Source organism: Siphateles boraxobius, unplaced genomic scaffold, assembly GCF_051911475.1.
Source record: "Siphateles boraxobius isolate OS27281-9 unplaced genomic scaffold, OSU_SipBor_1 84, whole genome shotgun sequence".
Lineage (NCBI taxonomy): Eukaryota > Metazoa > Chordata > Actinopteri > Cypriniformes > Leuciscidae > Siphateles > Siphateles boraxobius.
In genome coordinates this window covers 253,465-281,104 of record NW_027509213.1, presented here as the reverse complement: position 1 = coordinate 281,104, position 27,640 = coordinate 253,465, and the positions used below count along the sequence as shown (strand labels likewise).

The window sequence follows — 27,640 nt, the reverse complement described above, 5'->3', positions numbered from 1 at the left end:
TTTTAAGGATTATTTCTATTTTTATTTATTTATTCATTTAAAAAAGCCTGTTTAAATACAGAAAAGTCTACATTAAAATAGATGGATCTAATATAAAAATTGCAATATTTATGTGAGCTATATTTTGTATGCTTATTAGACCGCCACTTAGAATCATGCTAACGGCAAACTCTTCTTTTGAAGAGCTATGTGGGAGTTGCTGCCTTTATGTCCAACATTATAAATCATTGGTATCATGAGGTACCAAACTGAGTTTAGATCCTGCTGGAAAGTGTCAGCCTAAGTATTGGGACGGAGGTTTACACACTTTGAAATTTGAATAGGTTCACTTATAGGTTCACCTAATTAAACTATTTGGCTGTGAAGCAATTAGAAAGTCAAAATGAGTTCATCGGTACGTGCTGCTACCGCTGACAGCATGGCGGTAATGAACATCAAACTCTAAATTGAGAATGGGCTCTAATTTTTGGATTACGACAAATGCAACAAAGTGACGGAATTGTTACCAAACATGCTAAACAGAATGTGATCTTAAAGAATTAATGCTAACCATCAGGCAATGACAAGGTTATGCATCAAGGAAATATTTTGGATTGATATTTTTATCATGTTCATACATTGCAACTTGTTAGCAAACTTTTTTTTTTAAACACACAGCAGCTTCAAAATAACATTTGTTCAACTATTTATTTGTTTAATATAACATTGTAATGTTCGACCTTAACTAAGAAAATTTAAAGATTTGATGTGAGAATAAGTAAGTCTATCAAAGTGAGTTTCTAAATAATCACTTTTCTACTTTGAATCACAACTGGAGCTTTGTCTATCAGGATTCCCTTTATTTTATCATGGTAAGATGAAAACAAACCCAAGTTACTGCATTTAAAGTGTCATTAAATTAATTTCCCCTGCAAAAGCTTTCAGAATCCCATTTCTTTTTTTATGACAGTTGTGTTATTTACCAGTTTTATTGTGATGATACTAAATGGAATGAAAGCAAATGAAGTTAAACAGTTTTGCCCCATGTCTCAAGAATCAGTGGTTTAAAAAAAAAAACACAGCTTAAACCAAGAATTCAGACACTGACAGCAAAGCAGCATGACAAATAGAGATCTATAAAGACAACAAGAACTGTGATTGTGCTTCAGGGGCTCAATCTCACAGCCACATTAGAAAATTAGGCTTTATTACCATTCATTTTCACTGTATTACATTAGCTGTGTCACCATAACTGAGTCTCACATTGCCCACATTCAGCACTTCCTGCATGATAAATAGTCACCCCTGTAATGAGTCCCAATAATAATCCATCTGAGAGGGTTTTTGCTGTAAACGCGGCCCATCAGGCCTCATCGTGTTCAACAAGAGGATGGGAAATGGAGCTTTTGTAAAGCACAGTATGAAAAGGCCTATTCGACAAGATTTTTACATTTTCGAATTATGCCAATGTGTACTGCTCTGCGGTTACTTACTACCCCAAGTCAAAGTCTCTGGTTTTCTGTTTTTTTGCCAGTTTTGTCACCTGGCTCTGGTTGTCAGGTCAAATTTGTAAGTATGATTATTAAAGTAATAGCATAGCACACCTCCCCCAATGCAATTTGACAGCATCACTGGTTTCCACTGCAAAAAATAATAAATGAAAAAAGACTGGCTTCACAAACACCCATAATAACATTTCATTATGGATTTGAAAGGCAAGGATAACATCAAAACAGAGTTGTTATGTTAACTAAAAGTATTAAAAAGAAATAAAGCTAAAATAAAATAAGAAAACTAATAATAATGATAAAAGTAGCTATAACAAAATTACTAAAACCTAAACTTTAAAAATGAAAATATAAAAGTATTATTTTTAATATTATAGTAATACTATAATATTATCAAATTAAAAACAAAAATATAATTTTTAATCATATTATTTATTAATATTATTATCTGAAAATATTAATAAATACTATAATAGTGTTGTATATAAATAATACTAAAACACAACAGCTTTTTTCAAAGCCTAGTGAGTTTCTTATATAGATAGCACTGGCATTATAAAAGCACTATAAGCAACAAATAAGATGACCTTGTTCTGATCTTTATCTTGATTTGAGAGTAAATGCATTTCAACAAGACCATGAAATCATTTAATGTGTTGGACTGAGTCAATAGAAATGCATTTAACACGGAAAGACTGAAAACAGTTAAAATGTAATCAATAATTTAATATTTTAGTCAATATTTGTGTGACTAGAGCACAACAGGTTTCTGGTGGTAAAAAAATCCACTTATTTGTTTCCATTTAGAGAAATTAACAATAACATCTAAACTTTTCAAAAAAGAACTCCAGTTACCAGTTGGATCATGATGAAGAAAATTGTGCAGTTACTGTTGTCTTGTAATCTACTGCGAGATGAGTTTCTCAGAGTGCTTCTTGTACTGCGTCTGAAGTTGCTCTACTCATGTAGAGCGTTTCAAATCGGTCACTTTGCGGTTTCACTCCAGTTGTCACATTGCCAGAAGGCAGCAGCCTAAGTCACTAAACAGCAAGGTAGCTCACTACATAACTACAGTGGATGCGGAGTCCAAATGAACATCTTTTATAATTTATTGCAAATATACCAGCAAACACCGTTCATAAAGCTACAGGGGGAGATATCACAGCATTCATTTCTCCATTTATGTCACAGACTTAATGGCCGCGTGATGTGCTTCCTCCAATGGTGGGAGTGAGCAGAACTGTTGTGGCTTCCTAAGGCTAATCGTCTTTGGGAAAAACAAGAATAAACACAATCCCTACACAATTGTTTCCCCGAAAACAACAAATGATTTCTCTTTTATGTCTTTCAACTCCCCCACAGGTTTATCAAGGGGATTTCGAGACTTCGAGTCTGTGAACGTGAAGAGGTGGGACATTAAAACATCTCTGGAATAAGCAAAAATTAAAGGTGCAGTAAGCGATAAAAAAAAAAATAGCATGCATAAATTGTTTGTTCTACCTGAAATTGGAGTCTTGTGAAACTATACCCTTCTATGTGACAGATCTAGACTCCACAAAAAAGTTAGGAAGGAAAAAGGGTATTGTATTGGCCTAAAAAAAAAAAAACGCAGGCATAAAATGGAAAAGTTTAGTGAACGAGACAAAATATATTTAAAATATTATTATTATTTTATATATTTTTTGAGTATCATATTTGATACATTAGGCTTTTATGGCTCATGTATAGTATGATATAGTCCATGTGACTACTGTGGTTCAAATGTAATGTTATAAAGTGACGAGAACACTGTTTGTGCGCAAAAATTTCTCGTATTTCATCAAAAATATCTTAATTTGTGATGGTGAACGATGGTCTTATGGATTTGGAATGACATGAAGGTGATGACAGAAATTTAATTTAATTATTGTTATTGTTGTTCATTACTATAAAGGAAATTCAATAAAATTGAATTAAATTCTAAATATTTTTTCCTTTGAATTTACAAAAAAAAAAGAAAGAAAAAAAAAGATTCTACATATACCATTAGCGTAATATTTGGGTCATACTTCTATTTCCCCATGCTAGAGGATCAGGCCTGCAGCAGGTCAGGATTGATCAGTATCTCACACATCATTATCTCCTGTGCTCAAAGGAGACGCCAGCTGTCATGATAAAAGGTAATTCTGGCTGACAAAGTGCTGGTCCGTCAGTGTCTGGCAGGTGTGTGAGAAACAGAGTGCAGACAATTCAGACTGTCAGTCAAACAAACCCACTGTCCCAGTTCATAAAGAGAAATATTCGGTTGAATACATCACTGTTTTACCAGTAATAACATGCATCTGACAGGGCCGGATTCAGCCAGCCCCACTAGGGGGTGCAGGAAGAATATCAGGGGGGGGGCAAGTCATTTAACGGAACATTTAAATTTGACAAATATAGTGATTTGATTTATATTGTGATATATATCGATATGGCCAGAAATGAAAAAATATATTGTGAAATGAAAAAATCCTACATCGCCCAGCTCTAATCTATCAGCTCAAAGCTATCAGCTATCAGCATTTGATTTGTCTTATAGGTTTTATGTTGGATGCCCTTCCTGACACTACCCTCTGCATTTACCCGTGCTTGGGACCGGCACAAATAGGACAATGGCTTGTGCCCTGTTGAGGCTGCATTTATTTATTTATTTATTTATTCTGTCTGTCTGTCTTGTCTGTCCTTTCGTTTTTTATTTCAATCTTTTTTATTTAATTTTTTGTATTTCTTTTTTATTATTATTTCTTTAGCTCTGTACACAGCATGGCTCATATCAGTCATTATAGCATCAGTCGTCTGCTTTTCTGTGCAAAAGTCCTAACAAATGTGTCCATATCTAGACCTGTTGTTATGGCCTTCTCGTGAGCCAGACCAACTAAATTTCTTTTTCTCTCATGTAGCATAGTGCGGCGGAAGGGGGTAAGAACACGAGACAAAGCGGAGAAAGAGCCCTCCCATGATGCAGATAATATTCCAATCACAAATGAGGTCACATACATGCGATGGAGCTGAGGAAAGGCATTCTTATACCCGTGTAGATATGTGCAAATGGTGGAGAGGTCTACAAACTCTACGTTCTCATCACCATTAGTCTTTTTGAATTCTTTTTCCAACATAATTTTTGCGACAAGAATGTCATTGCAAAGTTTGTCACTGTCACAGCGTGTCTGCGTGCTCCGCTCTGCAGTGACTGACTGAGACGTGAAGCTCAGCAGGTTTACCACAAGCCGGAGAAGCGGCCACGCCCTCCCTATGCATCTACCAATCAGTAGCTACTTTGAATGAGGGATAGAGAGCAGAGAGCGCTCACTCTGACCATTTTTCTTGAAATATTTTTTAAATTTGGGATCTTTGCATGCCATCACGTTTTGGGGGGCAGTCACGGCATTTGGGGGGGCATTGCCCCTCCTTGCCCATGCCTATATCCGGCCCCGGCATCTGATAAGATGGGTAAGATATTGTTAAAAACAACAAAATAACCTAGTTTTATTTTGGCGCTGCAAAGTCACAGAAGAGAGACTTGCTCTTTTTTAGCCAATCAGAAACACTCTCTGCCAGTCACTGGGTTTGGAGGGCTGGGTTTTGAAGAGATTGCGTGTGAAATGGATAAAATCACTTGAAGCACCATTAATACAATTAACGGCTCAACAATTTCAGAAACAAAGAGCTGTTGGATGCCACAAGCACGTCTGGTTGATTATCTACTGCAGAAGTGTTGACCTGCTGGAGACAAAAAATCCAAATTAAGTCTTTAATATCTTAACAAAGCGATGATATTTAGAGCAAATGCAGACTTTTTTAATGACTTGGTAATCGTTGTATGACAGACAGACAGATAGAATGACAGACAGACATATAGATAGATATCTGTGATGAAGTTAATGCATAAATGAGCCACATAGCCACACTGAGAACTCCATGAAATCTCCTGAGTTCTGAATCTCTGATCAGTCTGTTGAATAAGAACAGGGCTTCATTAACAGCCCTGTGATGTGATGCTTTTGTTTGATGCATTAAAAAAAGACAGCGTGTGTTTCATTGCAGTGAACCACATTTCAAAGATACTCATAAAATAGCATGTGATTAATGTTAAAGATGAGCATCCTTCATCAAAATGCAAAAAACCCACTTGATTTGTATAATGCACTGCACTTGCACTAGACCCTTCTAATAAAGTCTTTCAAATCACTTTACATGAATATATTCCCCAGATCAGCTGCTTTTTGCATGTTGAAATGAAAAAGATACATACATTTATTCTTCACTGTTCCAGTCAGCTTTAGAAGTGAGTCAATCAAATGCGAGAAAACTGACCCCAGGCAAAGACCATTAAATTCATAAGCAAACTGTGAACTTCTTAGGACGCTCTGAAGATAAATCCAGTCAGCCGTGTGCCTTCAGCCTTTCAACATCTCTGCTTTTGCAGATTTCAGAGTTAATTTCCACCAGAATAGTCAGATAGTGATGCACCAAAGGTTTCAAAGGCTAACTCACACAAGATGCGACAAGCCATGAAACCTCTTTTCCAGTATACCATGTTCATTTAACAAGAGTTTTTGTCCTAACTAGCCACATTGTGTACTTCTATTGTGTCACATCGCACCCGTCCATCTGCGCTCATTTTTGTTTTCAGGGAGGTTTGAAAAAATACTAATGACTGTTTTCTGCATCACTCAACTCTTAAAAATCTAATTTTTATTGGCATTCATGATGCCAGGAAGAACATTTATGGGATTATTTTTGTGCCTTAAATATTGAACAGAACTTTTCAAAAAACGAACAAAAATATAAATGGACACTGAATAAAGTGTCTGAAACCGGGAGAAAAACGAAGGCGAAATTTTTGTCTTTCGCAGGACGCAGGACAAGTCTGGACCAGACCCTGAGGCCTTCAGGGACCTGCGCAGCGCCACCGGCTTGGCCCTACGCACCAATAAGACCATCGCCCCAGGCGATCGGACGAAGCATGGCCAGCCTGGTTGTGTTAGAACGCCATCTCTGGCTGAACTTAACCGAGATAAAGAACGCAGGCAGGGCTGCTTTCCTGGACTTGCCAATTTCTAACTCTGGCCTCTTCGGTCCCACAGTTAGGGGCTTTTCAGAGCGCTTCACTGAAGCACAGAAGTCGTTGCAGGCCATGCGACACTTCCTACCATAGCGTTCCAGTTCGGCCCACAGCCAGCTAATTGCTTCCCGTTCCCGGAACGTCAGGGCCCCGACCCAAAGTTCTGTTGGACCCTGAGCCTCGGAATCCTACCTAGTCCAAGGACAGGAGGGAAAAGGAAGGGCTTAAGTCCCGCTGTGGCCGGACCACCCCCGAAGAAAGCTTGCGTGGTTCTCCCAGCCCCCTCTTTAGTTCAGGCGGCTGGAGATGTTCAAGTTGCAACCAACGAGTCCGTTACACTTCACGCACCCTTGCAAACAAACGCTGTTTTATCAGCGACCCAAATAAAGCACAAAATGAGCACTTTTTCTCTCCCAAACACATGGGTGGCCGGGTCCCCATTACACAGCAGCCCGTCCCCAGACTTCATTCAGCCCCTACCCACTCGGGCCAAGGCCTGAGAAGCCATCCCTGATGTGTCAAAATGGGTATCGAACACAATAAAACGAGGTTACTGGCTCCAGTTCACTTGCAGGAATTGCAGAGTCTGGACCCTCGAATTGCAAGCTATAGACGGGGCCTACGCCAAAGAACTTTATATCATAATATTGCTTGTTGGGCTGTCAATAAATGTATAAATGTTACAGTATTTATCCTCCCGAGTCTTTCTGGTAGAAATGTATTAATTGAGTTAAAGATATGTTTTCTTTCTATACTGAACATCTATTCCATTTCTTGTTTATACTGAGGTGACTGCGGGTCATTGCCTCTTCATGGGCTTGGTCCAGTGGTTTACCAATTGAACACATTTGTGCGGCGGCTGGCTGGTTTTCGCCGTCCTTGGAAGTGCCAGTACTGCTTGGAGCGAAGTCATCAGCTAATAGCACGGCTTTCAAAATAGGTTCCCATAGCATACAGCTACGCAATACGAGTGAACATTCTCGAAAGGGAAAGTACTCTATTACTTACGTAACCTCGGTTCCCTGAGAGTAAGGAATGAGTATTGCGTGGCCAGCCATGCTACTAAGCTGCATGTCCGGGTGATGTCGCTTCAGTCGACCTGATTCCTATGGCGAAATGGGCCGCTTATATAGTCAGCAGTCACGCCTATTCAGGCGGGAAGCGTGCTGATAGGATCGTGAGTCCTCGCCACTTCGCCATAGGTTCGTGCAGTTCCCGCAACCCAGCCAATCAGCGAGCTAGACAGCTCTGCAATGTGCTGCCTGTGCAGCTGCACTGCGTTTTAAAATAAAGGCTTCAATATTCTCGATAAAAGGAGTTTTCCCATAGCATATAGCTACGCAATACTCGTTCCCTTACTCTCAGGGAACCGTGGTTACGTTAGTAACCGAGTAAGTTTTTTATCCATTGCATTGCTATGAAAACCCCCTTTTAGAAACTTGTAGGAAGCGTGTAGGAAGCTCCTTAAATTTTACAATGTGACCATTTTTTCAGCTCTAAAAATCTCTAAAAACACTCACAGAAAAAGAAAGGGAAAAAACAAAACAGAAAAAGCTCAAGGGTAAGGCTGATCATTTGCATTAAAAGTCTGTATTTTTCGCATCCAATATTTCCTGATCGGCACTTCAGCAATGAAATATCAAAAGGTCAGCGCGTAACATTTAGTCTCTGCACTCGGTAGGGCTGTAAAGTGAGTTCCCAGGAAGAGTGCTCCATGGGAGAACATCTTAACAGAATTTCAATACTCTGAACAAAGTCCTTCAGGTGCAATAAACAATGGCTTTTAAACATTTACTACAATATAAAACAGCTATACATTTTCATATACTGTACTGTATTGTATGGAAGCTTATTTCTGCACCTGAATAATAATAAAAAAAATTTAAATCACAGAATTCTGACTTTTTTGCTCAGAATTGTGTGATATAAACTCGCATTGAGTCTTATAAAGTCCAGAATAAAGGTGTAAAGTGGACTTTATGTTGCAAGTCAAAAGATTTGCAGTAATAAGCATTAGGGTAGCGTGCTGTCCTGAGAAACATCTAATTTCTTTCATAATTCACTTAGCTACAGCCTTGAACGGAAATGACAAACGGAGAAAGAGGATGAAGGAAGTATATCATGTCGATGTGGGAAAATGGGCAAAGAGGAGATCAGTTCCTTCAGGCTCTGTCGAAGCTCTCTGAGGAAAATTCATTTATTCAGCATGGATATGAATCTATACTCAGCAGGTGAAAATCTACCTCACTTTTGCTCTTTGATGAGTAGAAATGTTCAATAACAAGAGACATTAAAACAACATCAAAGCGACCCTCTGTTCTTGAGGCTATAGATCAATATGGAGGAACGTAAGCAGTGCAATTGAAGCATGACCCATGTTGAGAACATGAATCACAGCTTGTGGAAAAATCTCACATTACAGCAAAAATGAATATTAGAGTTTAATTCGTTTCAGGCATAAACATTTTAAATGCTTTTTTTCTTTATTTTTCCCACAGGCAGATATGAGAAGTCACAGCAGGACCACGCGCCCATCCTTACAGCTGTAAATATTAATATGGAGCCTGTGTGCAGCGCTTTGTTGATGCCGATCTGACATGAAAACCTCCCTTGAGGTGGCTGGGAAGAAAAAAGAGATTTTGCAGCCAAAGAAGAGCCAGACTCGACCAATGTGCCCTTTAGATAAAACACATTAAGTCTTGGGTCTGGACCGTGAGTGGCTTTGGGTCATAAATGGTGAGGAGATGGTCATGGGGGAGAATATTGCATGATGGCTGTGAGTGCTGATGAAACATTCACAGGGTTCCTACACATTTTCCATTTAAAAATGAATCAAATATCCAAACCTCTCTGTATATTTTTCAGACTCTATTTTGCATAAATGGTTCATACAGCATTATTTTCAGCATTATGTAATTTTTTGTTGGTTGTCAAATAGATAACATGCGCTTGCATAATGAGAAGAAAAACCTGAAACGCTTTATAACCTGCATACAGTATATTAACCTCTGACACGTCTGTCTGATACTATAATCGTGGTTTGATCAAAAATGGCACTGTTAACCAAACAGTGAAGTACAGTCTGATTTAGATTATTGTTTGTTCCTTTATCTGTTGCTGGTTTAAGTGGCACACACACATTCTTTTAGCAAAGTTCAAAAGAGACTCGTTCATGGTAAAGACAAGCATAATGAATATGTGCACCTTGAATTCCTTCAGTCTTGTTCAACAATCACTAAATGATCACTTAACTTTGCCCTGAAAACACTCTGCTTGTACGATAAAAGTATTTTTTTAAAATTATATTATTTAGAATTATAAAACTAACTTGGAACCCTGCCTTCAGAAAGACTGAACTGTAACCTCAAAAATGATTTACTTAATATAGCTGGAACAAATTTTTAAATTTTATACTCAAGTATTCATTTTAAATTATGGAATTAGTGCATTTTAGCCTCACATTATAATAAAAATGATGAAAGATAAAAACCAAGGCTTTAGTTCTATCATGACACACCAACACTCTCTCAAATAATGGAGTGAATTTGTTCAAGAGACCCATTTGAAAATGTCATTATTTTTCCAATTCCATCTGGTGACACAAGTGGTTCACCTTAAAGCTCAATCCAGAGTTCAAGAGGAAAACAAAATCTGATTTAACACTTGACATAAAACACACAATAAAACCAACACATCCACCAGCTACCTGTTCTCCAGCACCCGTTATAAAGATTAAAACCAGCCATTTCACCTGCTAGTCTGATTTACGTGTGCTCGGTGTGCCTTTAAGGGGTTAAAGCAGGGATAAAGCAGTCAAGCATATGGAGGTCTCCTGTCTGCTCAGGTTATTCAACTCAAAGACCCCATGACAGCTGGTAGAAGCAGCTTTGCCTAAATAAGAAGAGAGAATTTCCTCAGGAGATATTACCATGGACCTCGTATGGACAACTATAACACACCAAACACACAGAGCATGTTTTTTCTGGCAAATTTAGTGTAGTTACAGAGTGTATCTGACAGACATTAAAACTACTGAGATGGCAACATGATGCTCAAATGCTGAGGTCTAACTACAACTAATCAAAGGTCACGCAGGACGATTGCTTATGACTTACAGCTAATTAGAGCTGACATAAACACTAGTAGGTCAGAGGGGTTTACCGTACATAAAGCTTACAACAGGCCTGAAACACACTCTGCACAAACCTATCATACTTCACTTTAGACCGCCAATCATAAAACAATGCAACCATAAAAAAAAAAAATTAATTACTTCAAATAAAATGAAATATAAAATAATTCCGCTTTCTGTCTTCTGAATAAAGACAGAGTTTACCCAAGTCAGGAGACGGTCAACACCGCTGCTCATTTCCCATGTTACAATAACTTCAACATTTAGGACATTTTTAACAATTTCAGCTCAAAACTCACTTTCAGACACCAGCAAGTGTTTGAAATAACTTCCTTGCGATTTGATGGGTATTCTTATCATCATATGAGGCAGAAATATGAAAATAATCATCTCTATGTGATGCTAAGGGCTACTTGTGCTAACGATTGCGATAATAAATCACACATATTTATGGAAAATACCAAAGACTACTTGAAGAATGTAGACAAATCATATATAATTATGATTGTGTATTTATTTGGTTTCATGTTTTATCTGTCTTTTCCTTATGCCTTTGTTGAGACTGTCTAATGCATCTGCATATAATGTCATAAATACCATGCAATCCAGTTATTTTTTTATAACTCTTAACTCCTGTTTTCTTCTCATGAGCTCCCTCTGTTGCTCTGGCTGAAAGGATAACAGTAGTAAGACGGGAGAGATTGCTCAAATCTACTCAGATCTACTCATAATTTTGTGGAAATTAAATATAAATTCTCACTCTTTCTAAAGAAATGTGATGTAAACATGATATTATAAATGTGATAGCAAATAAATGGAAACAGGTGCAACGGAATAGGTATGTGTTCTCTTTTTTGGGTGAAATGGTAAATATCAGTTTTTATTCAGCATGACTGATGTCCACTTCTGACACAATTTAATAAATTATTGTCACCGTAACATTTTTTATAGTAAAACATTGGTCAAATATCGATCCTGAAAATTTAAAGGCACATTATGTAACTTTTCACCACTAGAGGTCCTTTATTCAAAACAAAGGAGTAGCTTGATGACGCCTTGATTTTGCGGAATCATGGGAGTTGTTGTCTTCACCTCTACAGCCGGTGGAGAATACGAAGGGAGAGAAACCATATTCATAGAGGAGCGGTAATATAATAAAGATTTATTAACGTTACAAAAGCGGTTGGAACGGAACGAGGTCGCTGGAGTGATTGCTAATGAGAGACGAGCACGACACACAGCTCGAGAGCAGTGGAGCTTTGTGTCCGCTCGACATTTGCTTGGTGGCTACTATATGAGACACTTGTTATACACTGCATTGAGCTAGATCGATATTAGATATGGTAAAACATGGTACAACCATAACATCCATACATCAAGAAAACAATATTTAAACAAAAAAGACTGTTGAATTGTATAACAATGATTTGTTTTCTGTCAAATAATGTATCCATTAATATTAAGAGCAATATGATTGCTCACCTGTTTAATATAACACATAATATTAGCGCCTTTGATGTTTCCATGGTTTCTACAAAATAAAACCGGAAATCAAGAGTATGATGTCATTGATAGGCGATGCACAGACACGGTCCATGTCCTTGTTAAAACTGCATATTTCTCTGTATTTAAACATACTTACAAACATTTGGGATAATCTAAGTACACAAATCAACTAAATATATAATATTGTTCTAGTGGTTTTGGGATATTTTGATCCAAAAATCGTACATAGTGTGCCTTTAAGTCTTTAAGTAAACGTTAATTTCTCATGCTCATTTTGCAATCTAGCTAGTTTTCAGTCAGCTGGTGAAATGGTGGGGTCGTGTGACGTTGTTCTATGGAGGCGTGTTTTAGGATAGCGCTGCAGGGCTACTGGCCCGACAGTGGAAACGCAACTTGATTTTGGCCTCGGTGTTTGAGGTCCGAGGCTATTGGCCCTGCACGGCATGTTGTTAGCCCTGGCTCGCACTGGCCGACAGTGGAAAAGTGGCTAATCTTGTGTATTGAGGACCCTATATGAGATCCTAGCAGTTCTGTACTCTGTTATAAAGTTCTATCCCACAGACAGAACTTTGGGTTAAGATTCTTTGAAAGCCAACCCGCTAACATTTCTGCTGAAGAACTGTGCTACACAACTACCTTCAATATATTATTATACATTAGCAAGCCACCCAAACAACTGCTCTGCCAAATACAGCAAAATCTATGCCTTTCTCAGTATAAACACATTGTTGACTTAGTTTCAATATATGTATATACACACATATACGCACACACCCTGGCATTTGCAAATGATCTTGTATAATGCTGCCATTTTTATTACAGAGCAATAAAACGTACCTCAGTAATTTAAGTCTAATATATTCCTTGGCATTTGCAAATATTCTTAATCCTCCTTTTTTTCTGTAACTATACAGCACACCGCAATAAACGAGAAAAATACACAACCATAGTGACAGTGCCTGTAAATAGGCCACTACTGAGGAAGAATGAGACTCGCAGGGTTTGTGCGCAGTCTTCAGGCCAGCGGGGAAATCTGCTCGGCTGCAATGCAGAACCACCGACAGGGATGTGAGAATGGATGGAAGTCGAGAAACACCCCAGGACTGGTGTGGCGTTCACACACATAAAGCCAGAGGCGAAATGTGGGTCAAGATGGAGGGGCCGATCGCATCCGATTACACCGAAACAATCACAGCTGCAGGCTGAACTTCTCTGATCGACTGACACTTCACATCAGCCACTGTTTGATTTTCAGTGCGGATGTAACATGACATTTCAGGGGAAGATCATTCACAAACCAGCCCAGAAATGTGAATCTTCATACACAGTGACCCCAAAACATTGATTTTGTGAAATGGTTTTCTTGAAAAGTGTGCTGCCTTACTTTAAAATAAATGCACTTGCAACTTTAATAAGTTTGAAGTTTTAAATGTGACTTATAGGTTTTGGGGCAATTTAATATGCAGCGTTGCTGTAAAAACAGCACATGTTTCTGGGCTGCTTATTAATGATTTCCAAATTCTTTTTGGGATCACAGTATATTTAAGGAATATTGTGGGTTTAATACAAGTTAAGCTCAGTAGACTGCATTTGCAGCATAATGTTAATAATGTTGACTCATCCCTTCTTAGCTTTAAAAAAAAATCTGGATTCTTATACCATTAAATATTAACTGTGTTATATGTGTTCTTTTATCAATTTCCAGGGCTTGTTTTGTTTTGATTCAACATCAACGAACATTCACACACTTTACTGTATACGCAATTTTTAATTGTACTTCAGGGTTCGTTTGAGGATCGCTTTGAACTTGAAACGGAAGTAAGCCTGTATGTGTTACACTATACTGGTTTCCCTTGTAAAAGAGATGAATTTTGTAGTGTTAGTCTCTCTTACTCCAAAATTGTCTGTTTTCAGTTGATGCCTGAACAAAACTTTACTAAACATTATTTGTAGAGCCTGACATCCAATAACTTTTAATGTGAAACAATGTCTCCGCTTTCAAATTCTGTTGATTGTATCAGGAAATTCAAACAATAAATGTTTTTGGTGCTCAGTTCAAGCGACACAACTTCCTATTTACTGGTTATAGCACGAAATAAGCACAAATAAACATAAGAAGGTATATGTTGAAAGATACAGTACAACCGATTGAAATCAAATCTCATGTAATCATTGTTTCAAATAAGAAAAACGTCAATAAAACAGCAAGTAAACAATGTCACATCAAGCTATTCCATGACCATAACTCATTAGTTAACTAGAAAAAATAACTCTAGAGAGGAGCATTTAGATTATTATATGCATAAGATTACATATTAATTATAGGCTATTACGCCATTGTTTAAATATTTATATATTTCACCAAAAAATTGGAGTAGAAACATAATTCTACGATAAGTACGATTAAAAGGTTGACATAAAAACGTCCTTATGTGTAATTTAAATGTTTGTACAACTCAGTATTATTTGAGTTTTGATTATTAAATAAATTTAATTAAATAGTTGATTATTAAATAAAAAATTTTTTTTCATTTTCGGTTTTCAGCCGAGTGCATCCTGAATTTTCATTTCGTTGCATCACTAGTATTTACGCAGGAATTACAAATCGCAGGAAATGCATATCTTTTTACAGCTCATTCCTAAACAATGTGCTTTATGTAAGAACGTCTAAACTAACAAGTTCAGTCAAAAAAAGTCAAAAAATGTATCTGCATATCAACCTGACAAATTACATCAAATACATTTACTTAATTTTGTGGGTTACATCAAGTAGAAGCAATTTCGTGGGTTAGATAAAGTAGAAATAGACTACAAATGCAGGTAACCACTTTTTTTCAGTGTTTGTTTTATAGTGCGCCACACTAGTATTTTTACGGTTCCCCTCTGGCGCCATTGATAATAGGCTTATCATAGTAAATCAGTGTATGACAAAAACAAGTTTTAGAAGAAGGATTGATGACATATTGACTCATTACTGACATATTTTTATGGTAACAATTCATACAATGACACACAAAGACAAAAAACTCTATATTACACTGAAAAGTCTAAATAGCTTTGCAGAAATGTATCTGTGTAAAAGATTTTACTTTTATCACTTCAAATAGTATAAATTATAAGGGAAATGACAGTAATTTAAGGATTAGTCGCTCATCAGCCGCGTCTGTGAGATAAGGCAACATTTTCCAAGCTTTCCCACTCAAACAGAGACAATTGCACCGGCAGTAATAGAGGCTCACAGGGATTACTGAAGACACTTTGTGCCTTTGAGCAACACATATAAAGGTCATGCATTTCAGTCTGTGACTTTACATTTACATCTACACAATATTAAAAAAGAAAATCCCATATCATGTCAGATTGGCCCACTAACTGTGTAAATATAATTATATCAGTGAATGCCATACGGTGCATCATTCGCATACTAAGAAAACTGTTTATAAATACATACTGAGATATAGACCACATTTTCTTGCATTGGTGCAATCAAAGTCACACTTGCTTTGAAGAAAAACGTTCTTTGAATGCATTTTCTTTCTATTCTAATTAGAATATTATGTTCATCATGAAGTAGCTGCTAGCATTGTGCTTAATTTATTCTGTCAATTATTTTAAAAAAATATTTATGAAACTATATGCAGTATGGAATAATAAATGTATAAAACACTATATGCTACATTGCTGGCATCACTACATTGTATTTATATGCGAGACAACTCGCATGCAGTTATTTGGCATTTTAATCCAATTTTATGAAAAATGGCTGCCATGATAGTACTCATACTTCTTCTGCAGTATACAGTGCATGGTTCACAAATGTCAGTATGCATCTACTGAATGATCTACTACTTTTCTTAGCAAAAGCAAAATGCAGTTTTTGATTCATCATTTGATTGGCCGAATTAAAGGGGTGGTTCAGGATTTTGGACATCGGACCTCATTTCCAAGTTTTTAAAAAATTTTCATCCAGTCCTTCCAGTTGCATAGTTCGCCGGTGCTAGGCTAGCGCGAGTCAACGGTATCTGCTAGCCTGCCATTAAAAACAGTTTTACTCACTCCACAGTACACCAAAAGCAAAGAAATTATAACGCCAGACTATCGATGTAAATGTCTGTTGAGAGAATAATGTTAGAAATCAAACTACCCTTTCATCGCATTGCAATAGTTATACTTTGTTCCCTGTATTTATTAGCACAGTCTACAGCAGTGGCGGAGTGATATTAAGTTACCTACGCAACCGAGAGAGCCGGTCCACATGACAATCACGCAAGTGTATTTCCCTGCCGCTGACACTCATCACTACAGAAGCAGAGTATATCACAATGTTGCCGATTCGTTCGTTTACAATCAAATGTTTAAATATCGTTGTTCAAGGCTATTACTTGCTAACTAGACATCCTGACTGTAGTGCGCTTCTGTTCTGTGTTTTCTTTTCGGCGCAGTACTACTAACCGGAGCAAAGTAAACTTCCGCTGGTGCTGAGAAACAAGTTCCTGTAAATGTAATGCGATCATTGAGATGAAAGAGTAGTTTGATTTCTAACATTATTCTCTCAACAGACATTTACATCGATAGTCTGGCGTTACAATTTCTTTGCTTTTGGTGTACTGTGGAATGAGTAAAACTGTTTTTGATGGCAGGCTAGCAGATACCGTTGACTCGCGCTAGCCTAGCACCGGCGAATTATGCAATTGGAAGGACTGGATGAAAATTTTTGAAAACTGTCTCCACTGATAAATAACACCCAGGCTAACTTGGAAATGAGGTCTGATGTCCAAAATCCTGAACCACCCCTTTAAGGTATTTTTACAGAAAACTGGATTTAAAAAGCAAAAATCATCAATGAAGCACACTACTAGTGCGTTCACGCCGTGTCGTAATTACGAGATTTCAACTTGTAAAAAACGTTCACCACCTTGTAGAGCTCGTGATTACAACTTGTAAGCTGGGAATTTTCTGAGAGCTCCTACTTGTACCACGTGACCACAGATTAATTTATGGGTTGATAGTGTTGCCAAAAAAATGCACAATTCCCAGTCCGAAGACGTGAACAGCTCAGAATAGAGCGTCATGTGTAGTCATCTCGAAAGCATGTTTGAATTGTTTGTTGTTTGATAATGTGTTCTGTTTCACATACTGTTTTCAAAGAAGGCAAGGCAATGCACAGTATATAGCAATGCATTGTGGGAATCCAGTGTGCTCAGTTACCTTTTGGTATTAATAGTAGGTCATATTCCCTGAAAACAGATAAATTGCATATGAGTATATAAATTACATATTGCGAGAATAGTATGAGAACTATGCGTCATCTCTCACATTGTGAGAAGAAATAAACCACCAACCTGCATAGAGTTTGTTATTCTGAACTGCATCAGTAACAGGAGACACAGAGGACCATGGTACAATAAATTCATGTCAAACACTGAAACTGAACACAATTGGTGAATAATTCATAATTGAGAGCTGCTGTCTCAATAGCTCATGAATTCTGGGATGTAAAACGATCTGCTAGGCTACATTAGCTAAGATACGATTCACATGAATGCGCTCTACATAAATTTACATTCCCTGCATGACAATTGCAACTGAAAGTAACATCGGCCACATTTTTTAACATCCTCTTATTGACTCATTATATGATAGAACTACAAAGAGTTTAGAACATTTTCTCATAAAAGTGAGGAGTAAAATGTGAAATGAAAATCAAACATTTTGAAAGTCAATACTAAGGGTCAGTTATTTCATGTTGACTTTAAACTATTTGAAACAGATTTATCAACCATCACATCTACCGGTAGGTAAAAAAAAAAATCAATCACTTAAGCTTAGATGTGATAAAAGTGAACATTGATTTGTTTACGTTCACGCTCAACAAGAAATAATAACTGAAAACATCTAAAAATGTCATGTTCCAATCAGTTTCTTGCAGGAGTGAAATGTTAAATGCTCCTGCTAATTTAAATCCAGAACGTGTTATGTGTCAAATGAAACTGCGAACTTCGAACGCAGTGCATCTGGTGATCTGAGCTAAATTGAGACAAGCGTCATGCTGAAAAAAAAAACCCACATGCACATTTCATTTATCTTTGGAGAGCTCAGTAGAAATTAGATTGAAGTGCATGACAGGCCTGTGATAAGCAGAGCAGATAAAAATAGCCTCTCTGTTGAGCGTCTGGAGTTAAGACAGCCAGGTGGAGATCTGGTGTGTTTGTAGCTGTGTCCTCACCTCCTCTCTTTTAAGACTGAAAGGCTGATCAGAAACACTGACAGATGCTCACTGGGCCATTTCAGTCCAGACACAAACCTATTAATTTGTCTCCAATGTGTCGACCTTATTTTTCAATGCAGAAGTAAGCTATTTTCTGTGAATGTGCAAGACTTCTGATTAAGTAGCCGCTATAGGGAAATAACGAATAACAAAGTGAAGTAAAATCACTTGGCTACAAAAACAGTGTGGTTAGAATTACGACAATACTTTAAAATAGTATGTTAAGAAACACCAGTTTGCAATATCAAGTAGCATAACAAGCTTTTTTGTACAGCTAAAAATAACTTGAAGTGGATGACACTGGAAGACAGACACGTTCAATTTACAGATGGCTGCACCCGCTCAGTGAACATGATTTCACCGAGTACAATATGTTTATGGATCAACATCTTTGTTGATCCTGGAACAACATTCCAATCAGTCAATCAGATCTGAGGAACAAGTTTACAGTTTATGTCAACAACCAGGGTTAGGTGCTTCTACATCAGTTTTAATCAGCGATCATTTCCCTCTGATTTTAGGAAGTTATGGGTAGAGATAGGGTTAGGAGGACTACATCAGAGAGGGAGATTGTTCCAGGATCAACAAAATATGTTGATGGTGACAGGGTATCACAGTGACCGCACCGGCTCTTATGTGAAAAATAAGGTGGATACAGCTGGAAATGCACATTTATGATCACCTGACCACATAAAGCCAATTCTGATTGGGTGCTCGGCCTGCAAGAACTGCATTTCTGGGACATTTAACTTTTACAAGAAAAAATAAAATGCACTTGTATAACCAGATTGTACTGGTTTAATTCACATGATATTTAATTATTCCCGATTTAAAAAAAAAATAATGGTATAGAAATTGCAGTCACAAAAAAATTATTTAACTATCTAAATATATTAGATAAGAGAATAACTATATTACATGTTACACACACACACACACACACACACACACACACACACACACACACACACACACACACACACACACACACACACACACACACACACACACACACACACACAAACAAACACACACACACACACACACACACACACACACACACACACACACACACACACACACACACACACACACACACACACACACACACACACACGTATATTATATACACAAAATGTTCATTTTGGTTCCCACAAGGAAAACAGCTTATCAATCATACTGTCGTTGAATGTTTTTTTGTGTGTGTGTGTGTGTGTGTGTGTGAAAAGAATATAAATAAAAATGCAGAAAGTTTTCTGTGTTGGTGTGTGTGTGTGTGTGTGTGTGTGTGTGTGTGTGTGTGTGTGTGTGTGTGTGTGTGTGTGTGTGTGTGTGTGTGTGTGTGTGTGTGTGTGTGTGTGTGTGTGTGTGTGTGTGTGTGTGTGTGTGTGTGTGTGTACAAGTATATATTATCATGTATAACAGAGTCAACATGACACTTTATTATAACTGGGAAATATATATATAAAGTATTTTTTTTTCATGTTTCCAATGGCCATGGTAAATGAACATCCTGCTTTGAAATTGATACTCCAAAAATACAATATATCCAGGAAAATAAAGAAACTGGAACTCTAAAACAGAATGTGTTCACGGAAGACTAACGCAGCGCTTCAAATCAAGCACAACTCGAGTCATTGCATCTGAAACACACTAATGGACAAGTCAGCCTTTCAAGTGCTGCGAGGGAACAACTTAAAAGAGAGAACAGACATGTTGTGGGAGGTATCAGGTTCATAAACCTTACACAGACAGACAGACAGACAGACAGACAAACACAGACATACACACACACACACACACACACACACACACACACACACACACACACACACACACACACACACACACACACACACACACACACACACACGTTTTATGGGGACTTTACAGACATGATGATTTTTATGCTGAACAAATGGTATATTCTATACCCTAAACCAAACCATCACAGAAAACTTTCTGCATTTTTATTTATATTTTTTCAACAAATTAAATTCAACGACATTATGATTTATAAGCCTTTTTCCTCGTGGGAACCAAAGTGCGAGGGAACAACTTAAAAGAGAGAACAGGCATGTCGTGGGAGGTCTCAGGTTCATAAAACACACGCCTTCCAATGTGTTCAGGAACATCAAATGATTTACATGCAACTTTTAAGTTTAAATCAGACCGATTTCAACATACAGTAAGCATGATTTACATTTGATAAGGGTCAGTATATGTTTCTTGAGTCCAGGAGTTACACACTATCATAAACAAAGCACTTTGTTTTTCCTCTTCGCTGCACTAAAACGAATCTTGCATTAGATAATGAGATTATTACATCATAGGGAGGCTCGTAATCACTTGTGCATCTTCATTATATTTTGGCTGCACCATCAAACTCCTCCTCCTGACTTCCTTTGATTCAACAAGCTTCAGTCATTAGATTGCATTAGATTTTGTCCCGTTCATCATCTTGTCTCGTCTCGGATTATGTTCAACGAAGGAGTGACAAATTGAAGGAATATTCAAGATTAAAAAGACAACAAAGGCAACATGAAACGCCATTCACAACTCATATTACTAAAGTGAAAAAGGTGCAAGAGGCAACGTATATGCTATATGCAGTGGGAAAACTCCTTTCTCGAGAATATTGAAGCCATTATTTTAAAAGGCAGTGCAGCTGCACAGCAAGCACAGAGGAGAGCATCTAGCTCGCTCATTGGCTGTGCTGCAGCAACTTCACGAACCAATGGCGAGGCGGCTGAGACGCACAAACCAATCGGGTCGCTTCGCATCCAGGGCGCGTCAGAACCCGCCAGAATGGGCATGGCTTATGCCTATATATGCAGACCATTTCGCCACAGAATCAGGTTAAATTGACTGAAGCGACAGCACCTGAGCCAAGCATAATAGCACGAAAATGCGTATCTACATTTACATTTATCTGACGCTTTTATCCAAAGCGACTTACAATTGGCTTTATGCCCAGCTGCACTACTTCCTGAACTTCAGCCAGCTCCTTTGTTTCCTGTCTGCCATTATTGGACAAACTGATTAATCCAGGTGTGCCTGGCCTCAGTAACAATAATCAGGCACACCTGGATTAATCAGTTTGTCCAATAATGGCAGACAGGAAACAAAGGAGCTGGCTGAAGTAGTGCAGCTGGGCATATTGCTATATTTCAGAGGTCGCACGCCTCTGGAGCAACTAGGGGTTAAGTGTCTTGCTCAGGGACACATTGGTGTCTCACAGTGGATTCGAACCTGGGTCTCTTCACACTAAAAGCATGTGTCTTATCCATTTTGCCATCACCACCCTATATCTATAACACAGATTGTATTTATCATGTACATTTATCTTTTTTTTTTTTACATGCATATGATAACGCACTGTACTAAACCCTTTAGGTAGGATTAGTGGTGTGGAGTACCTATTACACGCCATAAAGTGCATGCGTATATGCACGTAAAAAATATTTTTTGTGTTTAAATTACACGATAAATACAATTCTTGCTATAGATACGCACTTTCATGAGATCAGGCTGGATTTTTCATTGGGGTGGGGTGTTCTGGATTTAGTCTGTCTAATTTTTTTTCTGTTTCTTCATGTAATCCCAGACGAACTTGATGGCGGTGAGATCAGATCTCTGTGTGGACTCCTTGTGCACAGAAAAATTAACTGGATTATTACAATTAATGGCAAAAGGAATGTTTGGGAAATGTAAACTAATATTTCCTACTGACGCACTACTACAGCAAAAGATATAAATAACTAGCTCAAAATCTTTTTTGTGTGTGTGTGTGTGTGTGAAAATGCTAACGTGCGTAAGACACTGTACTGTACACAGCACTGTACATATCACCCCCCGCCCCATAGAGTACCACCCCATGTGACTTTTTTGTTTTTGAAACAGCATTTTTGAAACTGAAGGAAGGACTTGAGCCATTTTATTTGGAGCAGAAAACAGACTCCTAATAACCATTCAAAACACCCTAGAATCCGCATAGGAATCCACTAAAAACCAATCAAAACACTGAATAGCAACACTCTGGCAATTACCCACAATACCACTCACATTTTCTTCAGAAAGCCTAGCAGTAAAGTCAAACGTCCTGAGCTCCAGAGAGACACGTGTGCAGCTCGCCTGGAGCCCAGAGTGAAGCACGGCCCACCTCTGAGATGATACGGCCACTGGGCTCTGATCACAGCAGGCGGGGGGGCACAATGAAGACTGCCGTTTTCTATTAGCAGGAGGGCAAGATGAATGATCACCCTTCTCTTTTTCCCCATGACCTGTGATTGCTCTTCTCTCTGAGCCTGGGCAAACATGATGAAAATAGAGACAGAGTTTGAGCAGATAACAGGCCAGTTTGTTGCATATGGAATCACTGGTTTGATAAATTATTTTTGCTCTGAAGCGAGCAGAAAATAATTACTCTGAAAAGAAAAATACTACGAGCTAAAACATTTTTTCGTGATGTGGCACACTGCACACGCAGCTCTTCTGCAAGAAAAAAGAGGCTACAATCTCACACTTTCATAGTGCTTTCTTTTTTTGCTCTCATTTTTTGCATTGGGAAGTCCAATTCATTTTAGTCAACCAGTTTGTTCAGATAGTTCATGTAAATGTTGCTGCTAAAAAAATGAGTGATTCATTTTTAAATTACTCTAATTTATCTACTTTCCATCAATTTAGCATTTATTTTTGATGATGATCCTTTGATAGAAAGTTCAAAAGAGTACAAAGTTCTATCATGAAAGTCTAGATGGTGCAGGCTCATAAGTCCTTACCTAATCTGCTTGCAATTACATCATTCTCTATAAGGTACAACTGATTGGTTCCCGCTGTATTGGTAGCCAATGAGCTTGCTGCTCAACATTCAAATTCTTTAATGCATCCTTACTGAATAAAAATGTCAATTTCTCACCAAAACTTTTGAACGACAGTCTATGTATTTTATGACAGTCTGTCTATGTATTTTTACTACAACACATTGTTATATAATCAACTAGCCTATAGTTCATACAACCAAAAAAAGTCTCACATGGACACAGTAACAGTTCTCAGTTTATAACAGAAATATTGATTTAAGGTTCAGTCTGTTGCTCATGAACCACTCCAAATTAGTCTTTTTGACAGGATAATTAAAAAAGATTTGACTCAGTCATTGGTTCATAAATCAGACTAGTCTGGTTTTCTAACACGGACAATTCCTTTTTTACAAATGATACTGGTTCAAAATAAGTATCTTTTCTCAGTTCCCAACACACTTTAAATAATCTAAATGGAGCCTTAAAATAAATCAACAGGATTGTGATACTTCACACAGATTAAATGCAATACAGGAAAATTCTGGACTTGAACACTGCGAGTTGCCGGTGATCAAACAAGGTAATCTGACCCAGCACATCGAGTGAGCGGAGAGAGAAAGAGGCAATCAATGAAGCTCAGTGGTGGGAAAACAGGGATTTATCTCAACAAACACACACCTCACTTCCTCTACAGCCCTCCCAACATCTGGGCTTTTCCGTCATTTTTCACATTTAATCACGCTTGAAGGTTAAATGAATATTTGCTGAATCCGACTTGTTGGGATTAGAGCTGTAATCGTGATAGGAGGGGCCTTGGGATGGGTAGGAAGACACGAATCAGGTAAAGGGCAAATCTTTTTAAGGAAACTCATATTGTGTCACTGTCCTTAAACATTTTGCTTAGATTTGCCAAGATACAATCCTGCAATCAAAAGTCAAAGAGCTCTAACATTTTTCATCAAATTCTCCCAAGATTAGATAATCTCAATAATTTTATAATTTGTGTCTAAAGGCGTAAAATCTCAATATTTGTAGCAAATTAAGAATTTTGTGTTGTGAGTATTTGCAACACGTTTTTGAATTTGGTTGCTTTGTGAATATTTGCAGCACGTGTTGTCAAACTGATGATGATGTTTTCTTAATTTGCTGGTGTTTTTCCTATTTGCATGTTTTCTTCAGTCACAGCGTGTTGAGCTCTCTCGGCCACCATACACATGTGTCTAAATGCCTACAATCATCTCAATATTTGTCCGATTTGTGTCTAAATACCAAATTGAAAATCTTATTATATCTCCTAGACTTTGAAAGAACAAGCAATAACATTTTCCTCTGAGATAGAATGTATCCATAGGAAGGAAAAGCAGAAATGAAACTAATACCTCAATTTCTTCTCACAAACAGAAATCGAAGACTCTCATCCCAATTCTGTTTATTTTTAATTCTTCTGGAATTTTAGGAGAAACCTCTCAGATAAAGATACTTCAATGAAACATGACTGAAAATGCCATTCAGTCTCCTGTGATATCAAAGCAATAACATTTTCAAAAAAAATCATGGAGTGTAACTACCAGCCTAAAACAATGAAAGTAAAACATGTCTTCCCATTTTAAGCCTGTAGATCCTGAAGATGATTATGGAGTATTAGCTATTGCAGGACAGTTTATCTGCAGCAGGAGATGGAGCTCATCCGTTCTGTCACTGGAATTGCTCAGACACAGTTTGTGGAGTTTATCTTTAAAGCGAGACGGACTGGTGGATACGGGCTCGGCTCTGACGGGTCAGCAGACTCAAATCCTAAGAGCTTGCGTTCAAAGACCACCCCAGCAGGAAGCGCATCAAAAGGACTCAACCAGCGCCCCTATTCCAAAGAGCATGTTTCTTCAGATCAGACACTGACGGACCCTTTAGTCAAAATGAGGCGAATTGGAAAAACATGAAGCTTTTTTATTCTTTTGGTCTGACGTGGGTTCAGTGATGGTCAAATAATGTGAGACATTTTGATCAAACTTGCTTATACAATTTGTCATTAAACCAACTGAACTGCTAAAATTAATTCCAGAAAGAGGTTTCCATTACAGAATAGCATTGTTGGGCCATATAATAATGGTACATATTTGATCATAAATGATATAGCTATTTAAGACATTCCTTACGTATTTCAAGCTTTCAAACATATAATCAAAATAAATTAATACATCAAAATAAATCAAAAACAAATCAAAAGAAAAGTAGTCTAAAAATGTAAATGAAAGTTTATTATGCTCAAAGGCTGCATTTACTGTGGAATATTTTTTTAAATGTCAAAGGCAGAGGATAGAATTTCTAGATAGAACAGCATTTTTATAAAAAAATAAATATTTTGATACATTATAAATGTCTTTGCTGCCACATTGATAAACTTGAATGCATCCTTGCTGAACAAATGAATTAATTTCTTTAAAAAAAAAAAAGTTACCAATTTGAACCAGAGGTGGGAGTAAGTCACACATGTGCAAGTCACAAGCAAGTCTCAAGTCGAGTCTCAAGCAAGTCCAAGTAAATTTTTTATAAAGGCAAGTCAAGTCAAGTCAAGCCATAGCTTGGGTCACAAGTCACTGGCAAGTCATACAAACGTTTGACGATTTCACTGAATTTATATATTAAAATAAGTTAAAACTACAGAAGTTGTGGACTATGGTTTTATATGCAACTTTATTTTTTTTATATATATGCATTTCCACATATAGCTGAGTGGTTACTACAATAAAAATCTAAATGTAACTGAAATTAGGCCAACATTATAGCATGAAAAAATAAATATGCCTCAAACATTGCAGAAGACCATTAAAAGGTATTAAAAAATTCACAATTCAAGTATAATTCCTATGCGACCAAAGACATTCTTCAAACTGGCATCCCCTTAATACAAGTTATATATTTTTAATTATGAAGTTAAAACCGCCAATAGGTGGCGCCAAATTACCGAATTAATGTACGAGTCATAGAAGCATTCATTTAACTTATCTTCAAAACGGCAGATTCGTTCTGGAACTAAGCAACTAGGTCACTGAATCACAAATACGCATAACTCTTTCTGTGGCTTGTTTGGAACTAGTGTCATTGGAGAAATCGAACAAAAACAGAAAATATTTGGAATATTAGGCTATGTCTAAATGTCACATCACAATATTCACTCTTTGTTTACTTAACTGTTTTATAAAATCATTATCACATTTGCAATCGCGTCAAAATTTTGGAAATATTTTTTTTATATCATATATTGTAATTATGAAAATAACTCATACTAGGGCATTTTTTTCCACCACATTTTGAATTTTGGGTGCAATATTAATTCTGCTGGCATTTTGATAACATCTAATAGATGTAACCCCTGATATAACCCTGCTTTAAGAGAAACATAAAACAAGACAAAACATTAACAGTTTTCTATGTTGTTTTTTGTCATTGGAAAGAACGACATATTTGGCTTTAAAGCATGATTTAAAAAGAAATGTGGCAAATGTCATACAAAACATATGACATCATTAATTATCATTTGAATATTGACAACATTAAGCTACATTTGAAAACATAATTGTGTATAAAGAGGCATGCTGTTTTGACCAATATTCTCGATTTAAAGATAGTCAAATAACTATAACAAACAGGTTAAACAAGCCATAGCTTAATTTTAGACGTGGTGAATGAAGTTCGACTGTTCGAGGTTGTGATGGTCGTCCGATATCCCTTGCCAGTTATTATGCGTACAGCAAATCTTCTTGTATGAATATAGTCAATTTCGAGTGTTTATATCCAAAAAGAAACGATGCTGGGAGATGTTTTTGTATTTAGCGCGCTCACCGCGATGTATGTTTTTTTCTGGGCTTGTGCAGTGTCACGCAATCGCGCAGAATCTGATGACTGGCGTCAATGGTTCTGTTGCTTTCATTTTTGTTCATCAATTGATGTTGCGATGATAAATGTATATCAAGTCATTCTCGAGTCATACAGTTCAAGTCAAGTCAAGTCTCAAGTCATTGGATCTCAAGTCAAAGTCAAGTCGAGTCATTTTCTTAATTTAGTCAAGCAAGTCTCAAGTCCTTAAATTTGCGACTCGAGTCTGACTCGAGTCAAGTCATGTGACTCGAGTCCCCCATCACTGATTTGAACAGTAGAGCATCTAATTAGTCAAAAGTAGGTACTAGAGTCTGGTATTGTACCAGAACCAAAATGTTATAATTTACAATTATCAGCTAATATACACCAAAATATGTGTGGTATTCCCACACAGTAGTCAAACTTTCCAGCACATGTGATAGTGGTCTGACAGCAAGCTGAATGGACTGATAGAAAAAAATCATGTCTTGTCCCTCGACATGG

At 37.3% G+C, this 27,640-nt stretch overlaps 1 protein-coding gene across 2 annotated transcripts in view; it reads right to left on the bottom strand.

Annotated features, from left to right (window-relative positions):
- Positions 1-27,640, bottom strand: part of thsd7ab (thrombospondin, type I, domain containing 7Ab) — a 137,028-nt gene that overhangs the window by 97,095 nt on the left and 12,293 nt on the right. The window lies entirely within an intron of this gene.